Here is an 8,270-nt window from a genome sequence, read left to right as displayed (position 1 = left end):
AACTAATCAAGCTTTCCCCCAGGTTACCTACCTCTAGATTAACTCAAAGCACTGAAACAAACACATCTGCATCCGACGAAGTGGGTATTCACCCACGAAAGCTCATGCTCCAAAACGTCTGTTAGTCTATAAGGTGCCACAGGACTCTTTGCTGCTTTTACAGATCCAGACTAACACGGCTACCCCTCTGATACTTGACATCTGCAATGACAGTATTTCTTATTATTATTCTGTTCAGTTGAAGCACATAGGAAGATATACCCTTAATTTCTATTTGCCAACATCTGTAATGCAGCCTCGAAGCTGCTTAACTAAGTGTTGTTAAATAAGGGTAAAATTCTTCTCTGTGCTAGCTAAGTGCATCCTTATTAGGCGACTTCTGAGTTGCTCCCCAGGTCCTTTTTCCTTGGCTGGCAGAGAGGTGGGGCACAGGAATTGTGGCAGCTTCTCCTGAGAATCCTTGTGTCTCTACCCTGCAGAAGGAAACGCCTAATTCCATGAGCTGAACTCAACAGAAAATACACCAAGATTACCCAGAAACCCAAACTAACAGAAAGGAAAGTGCCCACTTACCATTGGGACAAATGTTCATCTCCCCTCTTAGGGTTTGCTTGTTTCTGTGGGATTAAGAGATCCAAGCCACATAACTCGTTTGTCTGCGGAAGGTACCTTTCAGTTCAGCATCCCAAGGTGAGCAGACACAATTAGCATCATGTAATGTGCAGTGAGCGGCAGCAGCATGTGCTCAGTCTCCTCCAAATACCCTGTCAGTAGACGAATAGCACTTCGGGGACGTCCACACTGTGATAAAAACCCAGCGGCACCGAGTCTCAAAGCCCAGGGCAGCTGGCTTGGCCTTGTGGGGCTCCAGCAGGGATACAGAATTCCAGTGTGGATGTTTGGGCTCCAGCTGGAGCCCAGGCTCTGAAGCCCGCCCCCTCGCAGGGTCTCAGAGTCCAACTCGCAGCTTGAGCCCGAACAGCCATACTGCAATTTTATAGCCCTGCAGCCCAAGCCCCAGTCAGGTGACCTGGACCAGCTGCGGCTGTGCCGGGCGTCTTTTACTGTAATGTAGACATACCCTGAGGCCCTGAGCCTGCAAATACGTGGCTGTTCATGTGAGGCCCTTAGTGACTTCGAACACGTTGGGTGAAGGTGAAGCCTTTGTGTAAGTGTTTGCAGGAGCAGGGCCTTCGTTCTCAGAGAACTATTCTTATTTTCCTCAAGACTGATGGGAATACAATCTAGAAGAAACAAGGATCTCCTAGAAAGTTTCCATCAATGTCAGGACCACCAAATAATCCTGAATATGCATAACAGCAAATCAATGCAGATGAGTAGCCCCGTGCCTCATTGTCAGGGGCGTGCAGTGACATTGCAGCAACTTTGTAGGTGGCAGATAAAAAAATAGCTCCGTTCTACCAGGGATGATTCATCCCTACACTTGCATGCCTTGGGTACTGAGCTCTACACTGGCCTGCCTTGTTAGTCTTCTATGAGTAGATCAACTCATCTCAAGAACTCAACAATGTTTCCATATAGCTAGAGTCTAATTGATCTTATTTGCACATGTGAAGTTTTAGTAGATGCATAGTATCCGAATGCAAACTTCAAAGAACTATGTTAAACATCTATAGTGCATTTAATCTAATCAACTGCCAGAACGTACAATGGCCTGATGTCTCAGTAATTATTGAATTGTTGAGTCATGCAAAGAGAGATGCTCCCTTCTGTACTTACATAATGGCAAGGCCCCATTAAAACCTGAGGTATTCAGTTCAACACTTGCATGCCTTTTCAGTGATGTTCCACGAAATGGCATCCTCCATATGCTTTCAGGGGCCCGAGAGAATCATCCAAGGGGTTCAATCTGCAGCCAGGTGAACCAAGTTTTAATTCTGGGCCATACAATGCATGTGTTGCATACATCGATGGCATGCCCCTGCCCAGTTTATATGCATTAGCATTAAAGAATTATGTCAGAGTAGCAGCTGGATGCCTGAATTAGGATGAGGCACGTGCTGTGCTAGGTGCTGTATAAACACTTATGGTGCCATGGCCCCACCCCAAGAATCTTGCAGTCAACAGACCAGTAGTTTTGATGGGTTAACCTAGGTCTAACACAGGATTTGATTCTAAGGGCCACATTAAAAAATAATAATTGTTGCCTAAATTGTAGTTGCAACCTCTGCATATGGAAGTCCTGCATTTGTGCCCATATTTATGCATTTTGCCTCCATGAGAAAATGCAGATATTGTATCCTGCATGCGCCACAAGTGTGGATGCGCAACAGAAGCATATGCCCATTTTACAGGTGCACACTGCTAAGGCACAGCGGGGTCGGAGCCTGCGCCCTTTGAGCTTTCTGGAAAAGCTGCCGCTGATGACAGTGAGTGCAGGATCAGGCCCATGTTGGGCACCTAGGGAAATGAGGCAGCCCCCTGAACTCCAGCATTAATTAAATTTTTGCCTGGTGATAAATTGCATCTGAGTGCAAATTAATAAAAACAGAAGTCAAAAAGCAAGCCCCCTTCCCCCCTGCTGTCACAGTACTGGCCTGCTCGCTCCTGTGAACACAGCAGTGTAGAATTGCTAGAGAATCTTGCCTCCACCCAGCAGGGACACATGACCTTGTGCAAGGGAGAGGAGATTTGCCTTTCCCAGGGGAGGCCTGCCTGGGCCTGCAACTGCGCAGATATAATGACAAGAAACAGAAGGTCTGAACTTTTTTTCCACTTAATAACAAACTGGCTTCAATTAATATAAACAACTTTCCTTAACCCCTCCACAAGGCAGGACAGATGAGTCATGCACTTGAACAAAAATGCTTTTTAGCAAATGCGTTTTAGAGTAATTGAAGTAATTACCCTGAGAGTGAGAAAACACAACTCCAGGAATGCCATTGGATGTGCGCCAGCGTGTACCACCCAGCAAAAGAGCTGGCAGCCGTCCGTCTGTCCATCCATATGCTGATGGTCTTGGGCACTGCACTGGGATTCAGGAGATTGGGATTCAGTTCCTGGTTCTACCACAGGCTTCTTGTGTGACCTTGGATAGACCTGTGACACCAGCAGGCCAGGGGCCAGCTCCTGCCAAGGTCCCCCTGTCTCTACTGGACACTGACAGATGCAGAACTGGAATCCGCTTGACTCACTCGTGGGTTCATATCAATAAAATCAGTATTATCAAGAGTTTTGGGTTAGGCTCTATTGAGAGTTGGGAGTTGCTGGATGAATTCATCTCACTTGTAATATCCGTGTTCCACGTGGTCATGTAATATTGGAGCGGGTGTCGTGAGAGCCTCTGTGACTGTCTGAACTGCCATGCAGGAGAGGGACGTTAATGAGTGTGAAGAGCGCTCTTCTGCAGAAATTGTTACGCCCCTTCCGAAAGCGGAGACCCATCAATACCAGACAGGCTAGGGGTGGGGCTTACAGCTGGGAACTCCCTACATCTGGAGTAAGAAACCATCAGCAAAAGGACTACAGCTCTTCTTCTTATTCCACTCTCCTCCCCGAACATGAGTCATGCAAGTGGACCCCTCTCATCCGCTGAGTATGAGCACATGGCAGGAGGGGGATAAAAACCCCAAACCAAAGGGATTAAGGAGCTCTATGCTGCTGGAATTCTGGGGTGGGATGCAAGGTGTTTCTAGGCAAAAGCAGGAGATCCCCAGCCACTGAGCCTGGGTTAGCCCTAACAGTCAAATAGAGCTTGCAGATGTGCCAGAAGCCTCTGTTACCTTTTGAAACCTAAGATTGTAACTCATTCATGTGTCTCTGTTTCCTTTAACTTTGTAAATAATTCTCTAGTTTCCTTTTCCTATTTAATAAATCTGTATATAGTTTATTATAGGGTTGGCTACAAACATTGTCCTTGGTATGAGATCTAAGGCACAACTGAGCTGAGGTAAGTGACTGGTCCTTTGGGATTAGAAATAACCTGAATATTGCTGTGATTCTTGCTGTAAGGGGCCATCTGTCACAGAGGTATGCTCACCTGGGTGGCAAGACAGACTGGAGCACCCCGGGGACTGTCCATGACTCTGTGTTAAGGCTGGTAAAGTGCCTGAGGAGTTTGCACTTGGTGCAGTTGGTTGGTTAAATCTGATAATTCTGTTCTTTATTATAGTGTCCACCAGTTTGCCAGGTACTGAAGTCAGACGTACTTGCCTGTAATTGCCAGGATCACCTCTGAAGCCTTTTTAAAAATTGGTGTTATATTAGCTATCCTCCAGCCATCTGGTACAGAAGCTGATTTAAATGATAGGTTACAGACTACGGTTAGTAGTTCTGCAATATCACATTTGAGTTCCTGCAGAACTCTTGGGTGAATCCCATCTGGTCCTGGTGACTTATTACTGTTTAGTTTATCAATTTGTTCCAAAACCTCCTCTAGTGATGCCTCTATGTGGTACAGTTCTTCAGATATGTCACCTAAAAAGAATGGCTCAGGTGTAGGAATCTCCCTCATATCCTCTGCAGTGAAGACCAATTCAAAGAATTCTTTTAGTTTCTCCAAAATGGCCTTATTGTCCTTGAGTGCTCCTTTAGCATCTCAATCATCCAGTGGCCCCACTGGTTGTTTGGCAGTCTTCCTTCTTCTGATGGACTTAAAAAAAATTATGTACCATAAAATGTACCATTTTATGTAATAAATTTTATGTTAGTTTATGTGTCTTTTGCTAGTTGTTCTTCAAATTCTTTCTTGGCCTGTCTAATTATACTTTTACACTTGACTTTCCAGAGTGTTTGCTCCTTTCTATTTTCCTCAATAGGATTTGACTTCCAATTTTTAAAGGATGCCTTCTGGCCTCTAACCACTTCTTTTACTTTGTTGTTTAGCCATGGTGGCACTTTTTTGGGTCTCTTACTATGTTTTTTAATTTGGGGTACATATTTAATTTGAGCCTATATTGCATCTTATTTAAATGTTTCTATGCAGCTTGCAGGCATCTCACTTTTGTGACTGTACTTTTAAATTTCCCTTTAAATTAAATGTGTGGGGTAAAACAGCTGAGATCTGCCCCACATCACCTGGAGACAGTTTAGTTGAAAGGTTCAATAGGACTCCAAAAACTATGTTGGGGTATATGCAAATGAGAGGGACAAGTGACTGGGATGAAATGCTCCCCTAGTCATTAATTGCTTGTGAGGTGCCCCAAAGCCCATTGCGTTTGCCCCATTTGACCTCCTGTATGGGGAGTAAGGAGAGAGGTCCTCTGGATCTCACGGGAAGGCGGCACTGAGACAGAGGGGGACAGTGACCGAATAGGTAAAGATTTAGAGCCTATGATGGAGGAGGTTTAAATGAACCTCACTAAAGCCAAGCAGTACAGGAAGCATGATATTGTGATGTTCCAGCTCTCGAACCCAAGCCTGGGAGGCCCCAAACAGCTGCTGCATCCTGGTCTCCACCCAGTGTCTGCTGAAACCTGCTGCAGAGGAGCTAGTAGGACTATAGCCGTAGCCAAAACACTACCCACGGGAGCCCTGATTGGAGGGTCACCCGGCTCCACCGATTGGTACAACCATGCTATTTAAGCCAGAAGGAGGCTGCCTCACCGCCGCCTTTGCTCCTATTCCCACCATGCTCCTGCTCTGTGCTTGATCCTTGCATCTCCTCCAATTCCTGCCCTTACCCCTCGCCTCCAATCATGTGTTGCCAGTCCTGGTTCCGACCCCAGCCTCCAACTTCTGACGCTGTCTCTGGCTTGACCCCTGGCTCCAGTAACTGGCAGGAGACTCTGGTGCTGACCCTTGGTTTCATTCCCCACCCTGGATGCCTGCTCTGCCCACTAGGTCAGACCCACTCCTGTCCATATCAGGTATGATCACAATTCCTGTGTTGCCTGATCTATTGAGTAAGGTATTAATTTGGTTTCCCCAATTAACACTCTGTAATTTGGTAGCATCTTGTCCCAAGATCAAGGTCAGGGTTATCAGAATTACTGCTGTGGGAGCCCGATGGGACACAACCACCACAACAGTCACACTCGGGGAAGTAACTAAAAGTTTTATTATTACAATGATCAGTCCAATAAGTCAAACAATCCAAACAAGCAAAGTGAGGTAGTACAACACTGTGAGAGCAACCCCCACAATTACACATCTGTCCTCCCACTATCCTTGAGGGGCTCTAGAGACTGAGACAGGTCCTAGGCTGGCTCCAGTATTGCCAATGCAGCACTCCAATGGCTGCACTAGAGACCAGATGTTCTGTAGGCCTCGATGTCCCTCATGCAAATGTACGCATTGCTCTTCCCTCCTTACCAAATCTTAACTTCCTCACCCTCATCATGTTGGGGTGTCCTTGTCCTCTAGATTAGTATATTCATTAGGTTAAACTCATTAACATATACGTCTGTTGGATTACCATACTTAGGTGCAGTTAACATCTACTAATATTCCCCTCCAAAAATACCCTAAACTGGTACAAACTGTCTTCTTGCGGTTACCTGTCAGCCATCTGCACCACTTCTAATGCCATCTTGTGACTTATAGTCACATTCGTTTACTCACTTATCCTAACTTATTAAGTAACTAAACTCCACCAGAGAGGTCCTTTGGGGCCAAGTCAGGGTAAAGGAGGAGGGTTGAGCGTGGGGCTAGCAACTCCACCCCGTAAAAATCAGCTTGCTACAGAAACGCCAACAATAGAGTTAACAGAGACTTTTAGCCTGGAAAAAGAAGGGTCTTTAACTCGAAGACGCATGACGCTGGGTGGTGAAAGCCGCAAGGAAGCCACTAAGCCGATCACCCTTCTTACAACCAGGAGGATTACCATCGGCACATGGAACGTGAGGACCATGTACGAGTCAGGAAAGACGGCGCAGGTTGCAGCAGAGATGAGGAGCAACAACCTGACCCTACTAGGCATTAGCAAGACAAGATGGACGCAAGCTGGACAGAGACGACTGTTGACAAGAGAGCTGTTGCTGTATTCAGAACATGAAGAGAGCGACGCACCCCACACACAGGGAGTAGGTTTCATGATGTCCAAGCAGGCACAGAGAGCACTGATTGGTTGGGAGGCACATGGTCCCAGGATCATCACAGCATCCTTCAGAACTAAAATGAAGAGGATTAAGATGAATGTTGTTCAGTGCTACGCTCCAACCAATGACAGTGAAGAGGAGGACAAAGACTACTTTTACAACAGACTCCAGAAAATATTAGAGACTCTCCCAGACAAAGACATTACCATCCTTATGGGAGACTTTAATGCCAAAATTGGACCTGATAACACAGGATACGAACAAGTCATGGGGACCCACGCTCTGGGAGAGATGAGTGAGAATGGAGAGAGATTTGTGGATCTGTGTGCACTTAATAACCTGGTCATATGAGGCAGCATCTTTCCTCACAAGCGGATCCACAAGAGTACCTGGGTATCGCCAGCAGGCATGACTGAAAACCAGATCGACCATGTCTGCATTAGCAAGAAGTTCAGAAGATCCTTGCAGGACGTTAGAGTTAGAAGAGGAGCAGACGTGGCGTCCGACCATCACTTAGTGGTGGCCAGATTGAAGCTGAAGCTGAAGAAGAACTGGATAGACGCGTCAGACAGAAGAGCGAAGTACAACGTCAGCCTTCTGAAGGACCATAAGACCCAGGAAGATTTTGGATTGACGCTAAAGAATAAGTTTTCAGTACTACAGGATCGGTCTGAGGAAGAGGAAGACAGTGTACTCAACAGATGGCAGAAAGTGAGAGAGACACTTAGGTCAGCATGCCAGGAAGTGCTTGGAATTAAGAAACACCAGCAGAAAGAGTGGATCACAACAGAGACCTTGACTAAGATAGAAGACAGAAAGAAGAAGAAGGCAGCAGTCAACAACAGCAGGACTAGAGCAGCAAAGGCCAAAGCTCAAAAAGAGTATGCTGAAGCCCACAGAGCAGTGAAGAGGAATATTAGGAAGGATAAGAGAGATTATGTGGATGGACTGGCAGCAGAAGCAGAGCAGGCAGCATACAGCGGCAACATGAAACAGCTGTACGATACCACCAAGCGACTGTCTGGAAAGTTCAGCAAGCCAGAACGTCCCGTTAAAGACAAGCAGGGAAAGTCTATAACAGGAATAGAACAACAGATGAACAGATGGGCGGAGCACTTTGAGGAACTCCTGAACAGACCAGCATCACCAAATCCACCAGACATCGACCCAGCCAACAAGGACCTCCCAATCAATTGCGATAAACCAACCAGAGACGAGATCAGAAAAGCCATCACCATGATGAAGAACAGGAAGGCGGCTGGACCTGACAAT

The sequence above is a fragment of the Mauremys mutica genome, chromosome 6 (genome assembly GCF_020497125.1).
Source record: "Mauremys mutica isolate MM-2020 ecotype Southern chromosome 6, ASM2049712v1, whole genome shotgun sequence".
Classification (NCBI taxonomy): domain Eukaryota; kingdom Metazoa; phylum Chordata; order Testudines; family Geoemydidae; genus Mauremys; species Mauremys mutica.
The sequence above is the reverse complement of the archived record's forward strand: the minus strand, read 5'-3'. Positions refer to the sequence as shown.